Here is a 19,480-nt window from a genome sequence, read left to right on the forward strand (position 1 = left end):
TGGATTTCTTTGGAAGAGAAAAATCCTCTAAAATATATGTCATCCTTTATAGTAGCTTCTGTTGTTGTCTAGCAAATATTGTCTCTCTTCCTTCTCCTTCTGTGGAAAGAGTATAATATTAAAGTTGGGCTTGGACACAAGACTTGGTCAATGAAATATGGCAGATGTGACAGGGCACACGTTTCTATCAATCCTCATGTACTCCTGCCTGCATGATGAAATAGTATGTCTTAGTTGGTAGCTGCTCTTTCATCCTGGGACTTTAAATGAGAAAACACATGGAGGCTATTCTGAAACTGACTTATTACCTGGAGAGAGTCCACATAGCTGATCTGCAGACCAGCGTGTGCAAAACCAATGTTTGTGGCTATAAGCCTCTGAGATTTGGGGTTGTTTCTTATGAAGCTTTTTTACAAGGGACATTTGCCCAGTGGGAATTCAGAATTGTTCTGGATCAGTGACTACCATGTGCCTCTCATTTTTCACCTGTCCAAATGGGGTTGTTTATTGCTGTCATCCTTGTGTTGTTTCACTTTTACATGATGTATGTGTGTGTGTGTGTGTGTGTGTGTGGTCATAAGGGGATGTAAATAGCATTTCTTTTCACCTCATGGGTGTCTGGAACAGTACAAACCATATCTGGACCTGCTATAGAAGTTAGTACAAGATCCTGGACTTCAAATCTAATATCTTTTGGAGAATTGCCTGAGGGGAGAGTATGAGTAAATTTTGAACACAGAGGGAAGGAGCACCAATATTTGAGACCAAGAGGGTGGACTGTGAAAGATTCTGTTATTCAGCTAATACTCACTTTCTCCTTCTCTCCTATTGGAAGCAAGCACTATGGAGGCCCATCTCCGTCATTTTGGCCATATGACTTACTCTGAACAGTGGAATACTGGAAGAAGTGGGTGTGCTCACTCTAAAGGAAGGTTTTAAGAGGCACTGAAAGTTTCTGCCACCTTTCTTGCACTCCAGCCCTCCTCCTAATAGTAGCATACTCTGGATAGGAACCACTTCTCTGACTTTGGCTGTAGGATGAGATGGCATTTGAAGCAGACCTAAGCCAGCAGAACAGTCATAGCCAACCTGCAGAGTTGTGAGTAAGAACTGTTTGTTGTTTTAATCAACTGAAATTTAGGAGATAATGGTGTGGCAGGGGAGTGGCTAATATTCACAGATCATTAGCATTTGAACTAATCATGTTTCTGTCCAGACAACTATGTGTAGAAACATCAAACTCAAAGAGGGATTATTCTGGAAATTATCAAGTCGATTAGGAACCAAGATGCTTGTTCTAAAAATATTCTGCTATTCAGCATGCAAAATGTAGCATTAAAAATAAAAACAAAATGGAATTGTAACTTACTTCACTGAAGATTATTGGCAGACTGACTGCAGTTATTCTACAGCTTAAGTACTCAGTGATGGCATCATTCCAAGTCCTCAGCTCATTGGTCTCATTTTCAGGGCAGTCAGTATTTTTTAAAAAATTTGTTTGCATTGTTGCATTCATTTACTCAAGAGCTACAATATTTGGATAAACATATTTTTAATTGCAGCTAGAACTTTTTACATACCAATTTTGTAGGCACTGGACTTCTGCTTTTAAAACAGCCTCAGAACACTTTATTTTTCTTCTGATTTATCTGTATCTTTATCTGTTTTTTCTTCAGTGGTGCTTTTCTTTATCCCTTGGGAGATGCTCATCAGGTTTCTTTTTTCTTTTTACATTAAAAAAATGAGATGGGGTCTTGCTCTGCCATCCAGACTGGAGTACAGTGGTACAATCATAGCTCATTGCAGCCTCCAGCTCCTGAGCTCAAGAGATTCTCCCATCTCAGCCTCCTGAGTAGGTGGGACCACAGGTGTCAGCCACCATATCTAGCCAAAGTTTTACATTTTTTTAGAGATGGTGTCTCCTTATTTGCCCAAGCTGTTCTTGAACTACTCCTGACTTCAAACGACTCTCCTGTCTCAGCTTTCCAAAGTGCTTGGATTACAGGCATAAGCCACCACACATGGCTAGCTTGTTAAAATTCTGATTGAGGTCCACTGGGATATTTTTTTCTTCTATCCATCCCTGTGCAATAGAACATATCTACTTGTTAAATTTCTGTATATGTACATTTTCTATACAGGGTTGGCCAACCTCACTTACCAGCTAGAGGTAATTGGCACTTCCAGCATATTTCTGGAAGTGGACTTAGAGACCTAATAATAACTGATGCCCTTGTAAACATAACATCTTCACGATAAGCACCAGGCTATTTTGTGAAACAATGACCACCAACTTCTTTTCTGGGATATTTATCTCTAGGCTTAACCTTAATCCTTCACTCTAATCATCTTGATACATAAAATCTATCTAATTATGTGTTTTATTCATACCATTCATTACAAATTATATCTGTACACACAGTGTTTGCTTTAAATTTCACATTGTCTTTGCTACTATTATTCAAGTATATGATCAATGCCTAGAAAAGTTTAAAAGAAGCCAAATCAAAAGAATGCATGAGGTTTAAATAATTATTATAAATTCAATAGATATAAATATTTAAATGCAAATGTATGACTGTTTTCAGGGAGAGTATGCAGAATATACACATTTCAATAATAATAGCAACCTGGGTTTAATCTCACATCAAACAGGAAAAATATTGAAAAGGATTCTAGGGAGAAAGAAAAAGAGGCAAGTGTAGTTCCTTATTTCATACTAGGAAGAAATTAAATATTATTTGATTTTTCTCTTAAATTTTGCAATCACAACATAGGCTCAAGTATGTATGATGGGAGGGTGTATTCAATCTACCTACCCCAATTTACCTCCAGAAACAAAACGCATACTTAATAAGCAAGAAATAAAAGTTATCAAACTGTGCAAATTGTTTCTTTTATGCTTGCAGAAACCTCTAGACTTGAGCTTACCATGGGCAGGCTGTGAAAGAGGAAGTGGATAGTGAGTATGTGCAACCTGAAGAGTTCAGGAAAGAAATTAGGGAAATTAGCTGATCCCCGTGACTAAAGGGGTTTCAAAGAGAGAAGTCCTGTGGAAAGAGAGTTGTTCAGGCAGAATTTGTTAAAATGTTGATTGTTACCATTGCAATGTAATACTTTTTTTTCATCTCACCATAAAGTATTAAATGAAATTTATATTCCTTGTCAAAGTACTTCTGGATCTAAAGCTATACTTTTGAGGAGGTATTCAGGTGGGCAAAAGTGGCACAACAAAAATTGGTCCCCAGAAGATACAGGCTACTTTTTAAACTTAACTAGCAAAATTAACAGCAAAATATTAGAAAAACTTTAAAGCAAATAATATGTAATCTGTAGGATACAGAAAATAATAACATTAAGGAAGCATAAAAAAGATTGATTGTGGCATATAAATAAGTCCAAGTGTATCACTTAAGATAACAAGCAATAAACAGGTTAAAATTCTAATGGGGCTGGATGCTCACACCTGTAATCCCAACACTTTTGGAGGCAGAGGTGGGAGGACTGCTTGAGGCCAGGAGTTCCCAAACAGCCAGGGCAACAAACAAGACTCCATTTCTCAAAAAAAAAAAAAAAAAAAAAAAACCTGGCATGTTGGTGTGTGCCAGGAGGCCAAGCTACTCAGGAGATTGAAGTGGCAGGATTGTTAGAGTCCAGGAGTTCAAGGCTACAGTGAGCTCTGATCGTACCACTGCACTCCAGCCTCAGTGACAGAACGAGACCCTGTCTCTAAAAACAAAACAAAACAAGAAAACACTACTAAGATTCTTAAGTGATTTATGAAAACAAAAGCTAAACACTGACACAGAAAATGTAAACAAAAATGATATAAACAAGTTAAACAAAAATAAATTGGAGTTAGTAATAATAGAATTGAAAGCAAAGAACAGTAAAATGTAGAGAGTGGGTCATTTGGTAAGACTGTTATACACAGTCTATAATCATATACTAAGTAGCTAGCTTGTAATCAAAATATGTAAATAAAAACATTAGAAATGAATGGAGCATAGTGATAACAACACTACTACTAATAAAACTAATGCTATAGACCATATTATGTGCTAGGCACCATGCCAATTGCTGTAACTCCATTACCTCTTAAGCTAAAGCTATTCTTATGAAGTTGAGAGTCATTATCTTTGTTTCATAAATGAGACACTAAAGTTTAGAGACATGCGCTAACTCGACCAAGATGACACAGCTGGTAAGTACAAAACCAAGTTTTAAAACAGGCAGCCTGACTCTTCGTCCATGTAATTAATCTTGACAAAATGTAGCAGGGGTATTTTAAAGGAATAATTTAGCCTAACTCTAAATCTTTAATGTTTTAAGTAAATAAAAATAAATACTACGACAGATGACTGGTATTACAATTTTTGAATACAGTTTATTTATTTTCTGCATACAAAGAAAAAAACCCTCACCTTTTCAAGAATTCATGAGGCATTTAAAGAATGGGTTTAATAGTGAGCCCAAAATTAAATATTAAGAAACATATTTAACAAGCTATGTTTATTCACGATAATAGAATTTAAAAAATTAAAAGGGTTTGATTATATAAAGAAGTCAGCAAGTCTTCCTAAACTCAATCTATTATAAAAAATATAACACAAGCCCTAAATAAGAGGTAAAATCTTAAGTAGAATTATAGTTATATATAATTCAATGACAGTGAAAGCAATACATTCAATCTTGATATGCAGTGAGGTAAGTCTGTTTTCATGATGCTGATAAAGACATGCCAGACACTGGGAAGAAAAAGAGGTTTAACTGGACTTGCAGTTCCACATGGCTGGAGAGGCCTCAGAATCATGACGGGAGGCAAAAGGCACTTTATTTATTTATTTATTGAGACAGAGTCTCGCCCTGTCGCCCAGGCTGGAGTGCAGTGGCGCGGTTTCCACTCACTGCAAGCTCTACCTCCTGGGTTCACGCCATTCTCCTGCCTCAGCCTCCCGAGTGGCTGGGTTACAGGCGCCGGCCACCACACCTGGCTAATTTTTTGTATTTTTAGTAGAGACGGGACTTCACCACGTTAGCCAGGATGGTCTTGATCTCCTAACCTCGTAATCCGCCCACCTCGGCCTCCCAAAGTGCTGGGATTACAGGCGTGAGCCACCGCACCTGGTCGAAAAGGCACTTCTTACATGGCAAGAGAAAATGAGGAAGAAGCAAAGCGGAAACCTCTGATAAACCCATCAGATTTCGTGAGACTCACTTGCTATCATGAGAATAATATGGGAAAGACTGGCCCCCATGATTCAATTACCTCTCCCTGAGTTCCTCCTGCAACATGTGGGAATTCTGGGAGGTACAATTCAAGTTGAGATTTGGGTGAGGACACAGCCAAACCAAATCAACATGGTAAGAGTTTCCTTATTTAATAAGAAAAAATAATAATAATCACAGAATTGAGCTACTTCTTCTAATAGACTAATGAAAAAAACTTAAAGCCCAAGGAAATATAGAAAGAAAAAGGAGAATTAATAAATTAGAAAACAAGAATACAAGAATTGAATAATATAAGTTGATTATTTAAAATTGTGAAAATATGCACAACTATTTGAAGGATAAGTAAAATGAGAAAAAAATCAAGAATGATAATGGGGATAGAATACTCAATTATTTAAACATTTCTGAAAACACACAATCAAAATTGTTACAAAATAAATAGAAATACGTATGTTTGTTTCTCAGATTCCCAGTCAGTAAAGGATATTTTGCCTTTTTTTTTTTTTTTTTTTTTTTTTTTTTAGGGACGAGGTCTCACTATGTAGCAGTGTGGTTTTGCAAATTATCAGGAAACAGGTAACTTTTGTGTTAAGTAACTGAGAATTACTATCAAAAAGTTAAAAAAAAATCTCCAATAATATAAATCCTGACAATAACTGCAAAACAGCAATCAGCAAACAGAAGATCCAGTGTTTAAGAACATATATTCTGTAAATGTTTATCTGTGTTCTTGTATGTGTGTGTGTTTACCTGCCTTTGTCAGGTATTACTATTACTAGGAAGTTTTTCAACTTCTTGATACTGTCTTTTAGCTTAATAACATGAAAATTACCTTCGTGTACGTGTATATGTACAGGCTAAAACTCTAAAATACATTAGCAAGTTAAAGCATGGCCAAGACGGATGTATCCTTGGTGCTCTGGAGTGTCCTTCCTCACTGTGGCAGTAGTTTAGCAGACTCGGGCTCAGCAAGTGTGAGTTGGAGAGCAGAGGACCCCTGGCCGACACAAGGCTGAGCTCCAAAGGTCCCGTTTCCTGATGAAAACCTTTCCTTCCCCTTTTGGGTCCGTTTGTGGAATAGCCCATTGGGTGTTCCCAGTCCCTCTTGAACTCGTTTATAAATATGTAAAGCGGCTGGCAGTTGAGACCCTCTCTTGGAGCCTTTTCTATGATGTCTCCTGCCCATGTGCACTTCTCAGCAGGAGGACTTGGGGTGTTTCGCTGCTTCTCTGCTCTAAGTGTCCATTCCTCCCCAGCACTGCCAGTCCACACCCCACTGCGTAACAGAAAAATTAGTAAATTGTCCACAATACTCAAGAGTTTATCATAGGAATGCTAAGATACTTTATTCTTAGGAAATACTTTTGAGAAAGAGTCTCATTCAGTTACCCAGGCTGGAGTGCAGTGGCACGATCGTGGCTCACTGCAACCTCCACCTCCTGTGCTCAAGTGATCCTCCCACCTCAACCTCTCAAGCTGCTGGGACTACAGCACATGACAACGTGCCCGGCTAAATTTTTGTAAAGAATAGACTTTTTTTTTCTTTTTTTGAGACAAGGTCTCATTATGTCCTCCAGGATGGGTGCAATGGCACAATCATATCTCACTGCAGCCTCGAAATCCTAGGCTCAGGCGGTCCTCCTATCATAGCCTCCCAAAGTACTGAGATCACAGGCAAGATCCACCCTTCCTGGCCAGAAAAATGCATTTTAAGCAGCCACTTTAACCCATTTATGCCTGAGGTTGCAATTTAAATATGAAAAATCAGACTTTGGTGATGACCTTGAGCAGTAGGATATAAATAACTCCCACATGCTTAGTGTTCCAATAATGGAACGCTAGGGATAAGTGGGTTTAAGCTGAAAGAGAATAATAATATCAAGAAATCCCGAAATGATATTTGATAAATGTCAAAACCTACTGACAAAGATATATCAGGATCCTGGGATTTTCCCCATATAATAAATCATTTGTAAATCACAGTGAAGTCAATATCCTCGTAATGAAACATGAAACTCTCCTATTTAAAATCAATGATAAGGCAGGGATGCTCACTGCTGTGTTATTTGCATTTCTACAGGAAACATTAATCAACCTATATGAAGCAGAAAAAAATGACAATTTGCCAATAACATCATTTTGTGAAAAATTATGCATTTCAAATTCTTTAATTCAGCCTTGACTAGAATTAAAGTCAAAATTAGAAATCACACGATTTTTACTCTTTCTCTCTTTGCAAAAATGGGCTAGAATGAAAAGGAGATGCCTTGGGGTTCATGCACAACATAGTTACTGTTGACTCTAACTTCCAAATCAAAATCATTTGGTTGAAACAGACTGTCGCTTGATTTTAGAAAATCTACAAAAACCCATATTTCTGAAATAATGCTGATTCCTGAGATAAGAAAGTGGATTTGATCCCCAGTCTCATTGCTTAGTAGAATAAATCCTGCACCAGCAACAACACTTGTAAATTTGTGAAAATGAATTTTATCTTTCCTTAAAAAAGAAATTGTTTAATCCATCACACTTTTCTTCCCCTACCCTTTAGTTTTTGATAAATGATAAAAAATAAGCCAGTTATCAAAGAAGAACTAGTTCTTACTTCAAAAGAAAAATAAACATAAAAAATAAGTTGCTGGTTCCTAACAGGAAAAATTTTAATGATTGTGTGGAGAGAAACTGCTTACATACACATTGCAGATCAAATATTTGGAGTTAAAATGTTAGTCTACATAGCTGGGTGATTGTAACTCTATTGTCATTAAAAGATTTCAAATCGCATTCATGCTTCTGTGTACACATAATGAAAAATGGGCAAATAATGATCTCTCCTTCGGTCTGCTCTGTTTAATTCTGCTGTCTGCTCTTCTCTAATGCTCCGTCCCTAATTGTACACAGTTTAGTGATATCTAAGAGTATAAAGTTGTCACCCATCAATAAAAATCACAAAGTTGGTTTAAAAAAAAAATCACACAATTTTTTAACAGCTAAATCTTTGAGAGATTTATGGACTCTGACCTACCAACCCCAATATTTAGGAATACGAAACACTGAGTTGGCTATTACATTTTGTAATATAGGTAAGAAAAACAGTGACCAGGCATGATGGCTCACACCTGTAATCTTAGCACTCTGGGAGACTAAGGCAGGAGGATTGCTTGTGACCAGAAGTTCGAGACCAACTGGCCATCACAGAAAGACCCTGTCTCTACAAAGAAATAACCAGATATGGTGGTGTGTGCCTGTAGTCCCAGCTGCTTGGGAGGTTGAAGCAAAAGGATCACTTGAGCTCATGAGGTTGAGTCTGCAGTGAGTTGTGATTGCATCACTGCATTATAGCCTGGGCAACAAAATGAGACCCTGTCTCAAAAAAAAAAAAAAAAAAAAAAATTAAAAGAGAAAAAGAGCTGGAAATGATTCAGACACAGGTACCCTGAAGTTTGGGGTAAAGGTTATTTCTGGCCTATTTTTATTCTAAATCTTTTTAGAAATATGTGTTTTCTCATTTTTAAAGTTGACACATAAGAATTTTACATAACACCTGTAATCCCAGCACTTTGGGAGGCCGAGGCAGGCAGATCACTTGAGATCAGGAGTTTGAGACCAGCTTGGCCAACACGGTGAAACCCCGTCTCAACTAAAAATACAAAAATTAGCCAGGCATGGTGGCACGCGCCTATAATCCCAGCTACTCAGGAGGCTGAGGCAGGAGAATTGCTTGAACCTGGGAGGCAGAGGCTGCAGCGAGCGGAGATCGTACCACCGTACTCCAGCCTGGGCGACAGAGGGAGACTCAATCTAAAAAAAAAAAAAAGTTGTATATGTTTATGGAGTACATCACTACGTTTCAATCCATAAAGTATATAGTGAGCAAATTGGGGTAATTTGCATATCCATCACCTCAAATATTTATCATTTCCTTGTGTTGTGAATATTTAATATATTCTCTTCTAGCTATTTGAAAATATATAATAAATTATTGTCATCAGAATATTGAAGCATGACTAGTTTGTTTGCAAGCTTTCCTGCGAGAGTCTACTTGTAATTTAAGTGCTGACTATCACAGAACTACTGACTTTGAAACTATAAGGCTCTTTCAATTATTTGCTACAAGAAAATATTTTCTTTTTATTATATATGTGTCATATGAAGTTAAACTTTCAATATTTAACACACACTTTAGCTTTAATGATCTTGTTATGATAAATTCATGAATTATAGAACGAGAAAACTAAATGGTGATTGTAGCAGAAACATTTAAAAAATACAAAGCAGAATCTCAAAAATTTGCCTACAATTCTTAGTACTGATAAGAGTTCTGAAAGTCTTGAGGTGACAGTGAGCTAAGATCAAAATTAAATAAATTTAAATTTAAAAGAGTTCTGAAATTCAGGCACAAGAAACTAAATGCATTTAAAAAGTATTTCTAATTAGCCAGGCTTGGTGGTGCATGCCTATAATCCTGGTTACTCAGGAGGCTGAGGCAGGAGAATCGCTTGAACCTGGGAGGCAGAGGTTGCAGTGAGCCAGGATCACGCAACTGCACTCCAGCCTTGGTAACAGAGCTAGACTCCATCTCAAAAAATAAATAAATAAAAATTAAAAAATATTTCTATATACTGGATGTTATGGAGTTCATGTCTGTGTTTTCCTCCAATTCTTATGTTGAAACCCTGACCCCTAGTAGGATGGTAGTAGGAGGTGGAACCTTTGGGAAGTGAGCAGGTCATGAGGGTGGAGGCTCCCTGAATGGGATTAGTGCCCTTATGAGAAGACACAATAGATCTCTTGTTTCCTGTATTTCTGCAATCTGCTATGTGAAGGCACAGAAGATGGCCAACTGCAAACCAGAAAGTAGGCCCTCATAGACACTGCACCTGCCTTGATCTTGGACTTCCCAGCCTTCCAGAACTAAGAGAAATAAACTTCTGCTCTTTAAACCATTCAGTCTATGGTAATGTGTTATAGCAGCCTGAATTAAGACACCAGATATATACAGTAATAAATTATTTTTAAATTCCCATTATTGTAATAGTTGCCATAAATACCTAATATCTGGAATTAACCTTAAAAGGATATATTCAGGACCCAGACAAAAATAAAAACATTTTTAAAATGTCATTGATGAAAATAAAATAACTGAGTAAATTGAGAGGCAAACATGTTCTTAACTGGTATGTTTAAATAATTGAAAATTTTCCCCAGGCTGATTTTTGGATGGACATCCCAAAGTCCATCCAAATTTATTCAGAGATAAATTTCAATTTATCTCTGAAATTTGACAGATAAATACTACATAATATTATTATTTTGGTTGAATAATAAAATGGCATAAATACCCAAGAATTTTTTTGAGACAAGGTCTCACTGGAGTGCAGATGACGGCTCACTTCAGCCTTGACCCCCTAGGTTCAAGCCATCCTCCACTTCATCCTCCTGAGAAGCTGGGAGTACAGATGTGAGCCACCATGCCCAACCAAGAAAGTTCCAAAAAAGAGAAGTAATGCAAGATGTGAACCACATTATAAAACTATCATAATTAAAATGACATCATACTAGAGCCAAAATCATCAGACAGATCAATGGAATAGAATAAAAGGTACAGAAACAGTATCTATATATACAAATTTATTATCTGGGTAAAGAAGTCACTTCAAATTACTGAGTGTTCAAATAAATACCACTGGAATAATTGATTAACCAAAAAGAAACTAAAAACTTCATTATGTTAAGAAAAATTTTCAGTTAGATTAAAATGTTAAAGTAAAAATAAGAATGTAGACTCTATGAAAACAAAACAAATTACTTATATTATTTTAAAGCAGGAATTTTCGAAGCATAGGGCAATGGATGAAATTTAAACACATGCAAATAAAAAAAGTCAAGTGAAAAATAAAATGTAAAATATATATGTGACAAATATGACAGTTAACATACTTATACAATGAGGTTGCTCAACTAAAAAAAAACCTAAAAATGTAGAAAGGAAGTTTCACATATCTCAAGTTGCTAATAAACATAATTAAAATATTCAATATAAAGCAAAAAATACAAACTATATACCATAAAATACAAATTATAAACAAATTGTATATTATCTTTTCCCTATCAATTAATAGAGAACTGCCAATGTTGTATATTCTATAATGCCTTTAAAAGGCACTCTTAAACTGCTGCTGTCAGACAAATTGGTACAGACCTTCAGAAAATACATAACTAAACCTGTGAAGACATTAAAATAAGTTTATATCATTTGATTTGGTGATTTTGGTTTGAAGAGTTGAAAATAAGTATATAGTCAAATAAAGATTGATGTATCAAGTTCATTACAGCATTGTTTATAATAGTTGGAGTAAATAAACAGCAATAGTAAAATGGATAAATCATGGTATCTCTAGATGGTTGATTGTTATAAAACCGTAAGCATTTGACATGGTTCCACAATCATAAAGTCATTATGTAAAAGTCAAGATGTATAATTGTGTATAGATCTTAATTTCATGTATAATTATCAAAATGTTCATAATGTTTTTTACTGGGAAGTAGGATTATACTTTTCTATAATTTCTGAATCTTCTAATGAATTATTTCAAGCAAATGGGCAAATATTTTCCTCCCTACTTAGATGTGCAAAAATCAAACAAAACAAATTTCTATTGCATTCATTCATTCATTCATTCATTTTATTGCTTGTTTATTTATTATTTCTTTTTCCTTACAACTGCCTCTTCCCAACTGGGTAGTGGAGGAACTTAACTTGGTCAGTTAACAATCTCTCCTTGTCTTCTTTAAACCGTTTCCTTTCAGTTCCTGCTGGTCAATTACAGGTTAACGTTCAAGTTTTTAAAATGGAGCTCTTCATCTTTCTCCTTCCCAAGATGGAGTCTGGGTGTGTGAGGGAGGACGTTGTGTCCTGAGGAAGACAGGGAAGGGCCCTTCTCATCTTCAGTCTACTGTGGTGCTTTAGGGCTTTCTCAGTCTCTGAGTGATGATTGGTGGAGTCTCTCAGCCAAAGATAGTCAGTTTCTGGAGGATGACATCCGCTGTCCGAACATCTCAGCTAATCCTGCTGCCATTTCTTATCATTTGCATCTGGTAAATTCCTCATCTGTTATCTCTCAGTTGGTTGGAGTTCCATTCCTGCTATCTGCTCGTAGAAGTGTTATACATTGGGAGGCCGAGGCAGGCGGATCATGAGGTCAGGAGTTCGAGATCAGCCTGGCCAGCATGGTGAAACGCTGTCTCTACTAAAAATACAAAAATTAGCTGAGCATGGTGGCACATGCCTGTAGGCCCAGCTACTCAGGAGGGTGAGACAGGAGAATCGCTTGAACCCTGGAGGCAGAGATTGCAGTGAGCCAAGATCGTGCCACTGCCCTCCAGCCTGGGCAACAGAGCAAGACTCTGCTTCAAAAAAAAAAAAAAAAGTGTTATATTTAACTTTGAAACCTACTTAGATTTGCTGTTTGGTGTACTTTGTAAGCTACAGTGTATGTCCTTTGTCTTTTCTTTAGGGATGCCCTGCCACTCTTAAAACAACTAGTATCATCAGCTACATTCTGTATCTCTTCACAGGGCGAATGGGGTTTTCCAGATGATTCCCAGCTTATGTGAGAGTCAAGCAAGGTTCTGAGGAGGACAACTTAGGTCTTCTCCTGGCCTAACCTTGTCATAGCCCTTATTTTACTTTTTGCCAAGTTAGTGTGGGGTTCACCTGGAGAGGTGATCTAATACCAAAGTCTCAAATGAACAAGAGGGCAGTTTAACTTCATTTACTTATTTATTTGGAGACAGTTTCTTACTCTGTCATCCAGGCTGGAGTGAGTGCGGTGGCATGATCATAGCTCACTGCAGCCTCAAATTCCTGAGCTCAAGTGATCCTCCTTCCTCAGCCTCCCAAGTAGCTGGGACTACAGGTGCACACCACCGTACCTGGCTTTGTTGTTGTTGTTGTTGTTATTGTTGTAGAAACAGAGTCTAGCTATGCTGCCCAGGCTGATTTCAAACTCCTGGCCTCAAGCAGTCCTCCCTCCTCAGCCTTCCAAAGTGCTGGGATTAAAGGTGTGAGCCACTGTAATCCCACTTGGCTATTTTTATGAAATTTTAAAACATAAGTTTATTATTTGACTCCTTGAGAAGGAAAAGTAAGAAACAGGATTGTGGACCTGTTTAGATGCTAGAAGACAATATGGTGTGGTGAAATAAATACCAGTTTTGGATTAAATATTTCTAATTCTGATCCAAGCAGTGATGATTTCAATGTGATATTCGAGAAATCACAATGTTTTAGAACATAATTTGTCTAGACAATGGAGAGTCCAAAGTGGGGAAGGGGACCCACGTCAAAAAATGACCTATCTGGTACTATGTTTGCTGCTTGGACAACGGGATCATTAGAAGTCCAAACCTCGGCATCATGCAATATGTCCATGTAACAAACCTGTACATATATCCTCTGAATCTAAAATTTTAAAAAAGAAAAACATGATGTGTTTCATTTATAAAGTGACCCTTTAACATACTGTGAAGGTTTGCTGGGAAAACTTGAAATAATGTATGTAAATTGTATAGCTCAGTGCCTGGCAGGCATTATGTGGTCAATAAAAGTGGAGCATTTGTTGGTAGTGCTGGTTCCTGTTAAGGTTTTGGTGATTCTCCTCTTTTAAACTCTACTCAGGGTAAGGCTCATGTCTTTAATACACTTTAGAAGGAGGCTCAACACTTGCTCAAATGCTGGGTATTCAGCAGATGTGATGGCTAGGTTGTAGACTGTGGTATTGGCTTTCTTTTTAGAACTGTGAATTGTCTATTATGCCTATGGTTATGGAAAAATTAATATGCACAGTTTTTCAAAAGAAAGAGGGATGTAATCAAAGATTATTATTAGCAGTTCAACACAGCGATAGGCGTAGTCCAATCTGCTGTACACAGGTCTCCTTTAGAGCCAATGTCTTGTTTAAAAAATAAAGCAAGCTAACCATGTAATAGTGGCACATCAAGAAATGCTTTATGCGATACAGGGTGTACCCGAGTGCTGATTGGAGTAGTTATGAAGCTCCTGGGCAGGCCAAATGGTATAACAGCAGCAAAACCATAGATCTAGGCTTCTCACATGGTAAATAACAAGGTAGGTCAGGTGTATCCTGGGGAGGAGGTTTTGGGGATCTGAGTTCCTGCATCTGAGTCTTTTCCCTTGTATATATCCTTTCCCTCCTTGTTGGTTGGTTTCAGTATTAAAACAAAGACTATCCCAGGTTCTCTATACCCTAAAATCTGGACCAGCCCATAGGATCTGGTCCAACCACATACTTACCTATTAAGAATAAAACAATTATAAAAGTGTCAATATTTCTATTCCCCCCCTAAAAAAATCAGAAAATATAAAGTAAGTTAATATAATTAGCTCTCAAGATAATAAATTATTTTACTAATTCACTCTCTCTCTAATCTCATGATATTTCTAAAATATTTTAACTGCTATGTGATATCTTCAAAAACATATAAGGAACTCTGAAAAAGAAGGAGGGCATTTTTCCAAATTTCTTACTTTTCAGAATACATAAAAATATTCAGAAGTAAAAAGAATGATTCTTGAAATCTGAACTTGAGGCTTTGTTTTATTACATAATGCAGGAGAGTGATGCGGTTGGCTGAGTCTGGGAAAGTTTCCAGAATTCCGGTCTGAGGATCCTCCCACATCCCCCTCCCATACCAAGACCTAGAGTCTGGGTGTTCAGATTGGGCACTTGGCAGCAGATGATGATCTAGAAGACAATCAAGGAAAGTGGCTATTAAAAGATCACAGGCTTACTGGAGGGAGAAAAATGACTTTTGCTAAAAGCTAAATCTCTGAATATCCCCAAAGCTATTTTCTCTCTTGACCTATATGTATGCCCCTGTGTATGCATAAGCACAACTTTTCCCTGATTTTTCTTTTTTTTTTATGGTGGGGGGTAATAATCTTTACATACATTTAAATTTAACACTTGCTGAGCCACTTAAAGGACTGAATGAAGTAAGAAATCACTTAAGCAATCTTGGCTTCTTGCCATTCCTTGAGATTTCATGGGGAGGGGGGATACAACTTGTAGGACAGAAGCTAATTCCTAATTGTTTTATTTAATTAGATCATTTCAATGGCTAAGCTAGCCTGAAAACCTTGTTTCTCTGCGTCCTCTCATCTCGATTGGGTGGCTTTGTTCAAGCCTATTTCTCTAGAACCTTTGTACTTTTTGACCATGGAATTGATGGGGTATTAGATACGGTCTTCACATCTTTTAGCAGAGGCATTTCTCAGGTTGCTTCTCATTTTCCCTTCTCGTATGCCCCATGATATATGAAAATTGATTGTTTTTGCCTTCCTGCAGCCAAGTAGAAGGTTGTAAGTCACTATGAATCTATAAAAGCTGTCAACTTTCAGTGGTGGTGCATTTGTAGATATTTTCTGAGGGCTAAGAGAATGGATGTTCTTGATAAATACTTCTCCCTATCACCTAAAAGACAAAAAAAGAAAATATTCCACTGTCAATTTGTCATACACTTGAAATGTCAATGGAAAACAGCATTTTTTGGTGGCACATGAAAATTACACATGGCATTACTTTGAAAGATTGAATCTTCTGAAACCCATCAAGCAATAACTGCTCCACACGTTCAAGGATGGCAGTGTTTTTCTTCCTCTTCTGTCTGGGATGGCATTACAGAGGTGATGTGAGTCTTTGGCTTCTCTGAGCACCAATAAGAGGTCCAAATGAATGACTGGAATCCTTGCAACTTGGCTGAACCAAATGTGATGAGTTCTTGTTCTCACCTATTTTTAAATAACTCCTAAATATTCAACCAAATGTAATTTAATTGCATTTACATATTGGAAGCTAAGCAATGGGTGAATAAGGCCAAATCTTTAGCAGAGTGCTAATGGGATTTGGAAGTTCAAGATCCCTGATTAACTCTACTAGCTTACTTAAGATGGAATCACAGATGTGGATCACAGATCAAGAAAGGTTGGTCAGTTGTTTGAGGGACATTTCTCCACAATTCTGCCCCATCATTTCCTTACAAACTAAGGTTACACCCTATAATTTGATGGTAGTCTGAGCCTACTAGGAAGGGGGCCCTGGACCCTAAATCTTATCTTCATTAGATGTCAAAGTTAGATGGTACCTTCCTCACAAACTGGCCCAACTCCTACATCTTAAGCTGTAAGATTTACCCAAAGGCATACAGCAAAGCAAAGTGGTTGCAGATTCTGGTGCACAACTTTTACCCACAAGTCCATTGTCATGTTGGTTTTGTTTTGTTGTTTCCTTTCCCTACCTCCACTCTGATCCTAATTCTGACCATCAGTTTCGTCTGCGATTTTGCACAAGTCAGGAGTGGCTTGTGGGTAAAGGCCTGTGTATTAGTGGGATCCGCACCCATGCATTCACTCGTATAGGTCCTGCAAGGAAGGACCTCAGCCTCAACAGCATCCTTCAGAGCAGCCAACCGCAGTGGTCCTTTTCTTACCTGTCCTTATTACTCATTTACATAAAGAGCTGCCATCCTTTAGCTAATAAAGTTTTATCCTTTCTTGTAAATCTGGATGGCTTGCCAGTGTGATGGCAGTGCAAAAATGATTTCCCCAGAGGGCAAGCAGTAGACAGAAAGTAACTCTGCCTTTGTTAGGGAAGATATATGAGGCTTTTAGCTATCTGCAAATATGGTGAAATTGGACCATGGTAGCAGCATCCAATCATCATCCCAGTTCCTCTCTGCCAGCAGGACATAATGCATGAGTCAGTATATGGTTCCATGCCCAAAGATGCAAAACAGAAAGATAATAGTGTATATTTGCTGAGACTTGAAGCCAGGTATTGCATTAAGCATTTTAAATACATTATTCCATTTTAAAATCCTTACTATAGTCTGAGAGGGTGAGTATTATTAAAATCACCATTTTGCAATTGAGAAAAAGGAGGCCCCAGAAAAGCTGATCCTCTTGTTTAAGGTCTTAAAATTAGAAACTGAAAAGCTGGCATTGAACATGAACTATTTGACCCCGAAACCTACGGTTGTAGCCATCACACTCTGACGTGAAAAATTGCTAACTTAGGGCTCTAATTTCATGCAAGCCCAGAAAAACAGTGTAGTGAGAAAGAACTGGTACCAACCTGTAGGTAGGGTGATGTGTCTTCTAGTCCCAGGTCACCACGCACTGACTGTCAATCTTAGGGAAGTCATCTGTTCTCTGCAGCCCAACCTCTGCATTTTCATCTGTTAAACGAATTGGGACAGTTTAGTTTCTAAGATCTCTTCTAGTTTGAACTATCCGGAGTTAGGCAGAAGAGAGATCACCAGATTCTGAGTTAGACCCCCAAGAGGACATTTATATGAATTCAGTGTTGATACCTCCACATGAATCTTTATACAGAACAATTCACAAGACATGACTTATAGACTGTACCATAAAAGGGCTTTTAGCAAGCATTTAATTAAAGCCCCCAATTTTTTCTTAATAGATGATGCTTACTGAAAAATATTAAAAGTAGAATTAAAAAAAAAAAACATGAATCTCATCGGTAATTCTACTACATTTCAAATGTTAAATATATTTCCATGCCACTCCCTGTTTTGGTACTAGTATATGCAAGTATTTTTTAAACAAAAACTAAGTGATAATATGTAACCTGCTTTTGACTCCCAATGAACAGTGCAGTTTTTGTCTGTTAATATTCTAAACTATAAAATACAGTCATACAGGGAGGAGAACAACACACACTGGGGCCTCTTGAGGGTTGGGGTTGGGGGAGGGAGAGCAGTAGTAAAAATAGCTAAAGTATATTGGGCTTAATACCTAGGTTATGGGTTGATAGGTGCAGCAAACTACCTTGGCACACACTTACCTATGTAACAAACCTGCACACCCTGCACATGTACCTAAGAACTAAAAATTAAAATTAAAATACCATCATAATGGCTGCATAGTATTCCACTGAATGAAAGCAAAATAATTAGCGTCATCTGTGCTCAATAGAGCAAAACAAGTTTTCATTTTTAAAAATTGTTTTCATTTTTTATTATGAATAACTTGACAGATATTCTTAGAGTTAAATACATACTATCTTCAATGAGGTAAAAGAAAATGAAAGAAATACTACATTAAAGACAATGCACTTTTAAAAGGATTTTAGGTACACACTATTAAAATCTCTACAGAAAGGTTTATTAGTTGCCATTTTACCCATTAGTGTAGGAGAGTGTGTCTGTTTCCCTAAACCTTCATCAATATTAGGTACTATTTTTAACAAGTATTGCAAAACCATTGTTGAGTTCTCAGTGTGTCTTCAAGGCAATTTAACATGATGGTTAAAACACAGGCCCTGGAAGCAGACTGCCTAGCTGAAACTGGGGCTCTGCTGCTTGCTATTTTGTGACCTTTGGCAAGTAACTTAACATCTCTGTGTCTATAAAATGGAGACTTGCATAAATATAAATGTAGGGTTGCATGTTATATATGATAACATACAGAGAGGAAGTAGGATGTAGGTCAGAGGTATTTTAATTGTGAATTCTATTTAATTACAAATGAATTTGAGTGCTTGAATAAGTTTGCTAGTCATTTGTTTCTCTTTTTCTGAATTGTTGATTGCTGTGTTTAGCCTACTTTTATATTCAAGGATTCTTTTTCTTTTATTACTTTATAAGAAGGTTTTATATGTTAGGAATATTACTTTTTGCCTTTCACATGTTGCAAATAAGCCCCATATTTTCAAACAAGCACCCTGAGACCCAGAGAGATTTAAGCGCTGTGTCTTCTAATGTTCCATCTAGGTCTCTTCATTTTCTTCATTTTTCATTCATTCGTTGTCACAAAGTTTTTCCTTTTTGTTTTTTGTTTTTTTTTACTTTTGGTGAGTTGTCCATTTTATTCCTGTTTTTTTCTTTATGTTCAATCCAAATTTGACTTAAATAAATACAATTACACTTTGTAAACAAAGGCCTCTGAATGTAAAGTAATTTCAAGAAAATTGTAAAATTAACTTATTACATCAGAGGTTGACCTCTATGTGTCTTTTGTGATTCCGTTCACATCTTCTGAAGTCTGTTCTAACTATACCTGTCTGTTTTCCAGTTGTGCCAGGCAAAATTTTAAGTTGAATTCTGTGATGGTTAATATTGAGTGTCAACTTGATTGGATTGAAGGATGCAAGGTATTGCTCCTAGGTGTGTCTGTAAGGGTGTTGCCAAAAGAGATTAACATTTG

The sequence above is a fragment of the Trachypithecus francoisi genome, unplaced genomic scaffold (genome assembly GCF_009764315.1).
Source record: "Trachypithecus francoisi isolate TF-2019V2 unplaced genomic scaffold, Tfra_2.0 Contig01440, whole genome shotgun sequence".
Lineage (NCBI taxonomy): Eukaryota > Metazoa > Chordata > Mammalia > Primates > Cercopithecidae > Trachypithecus > Trachypithecus francoisi.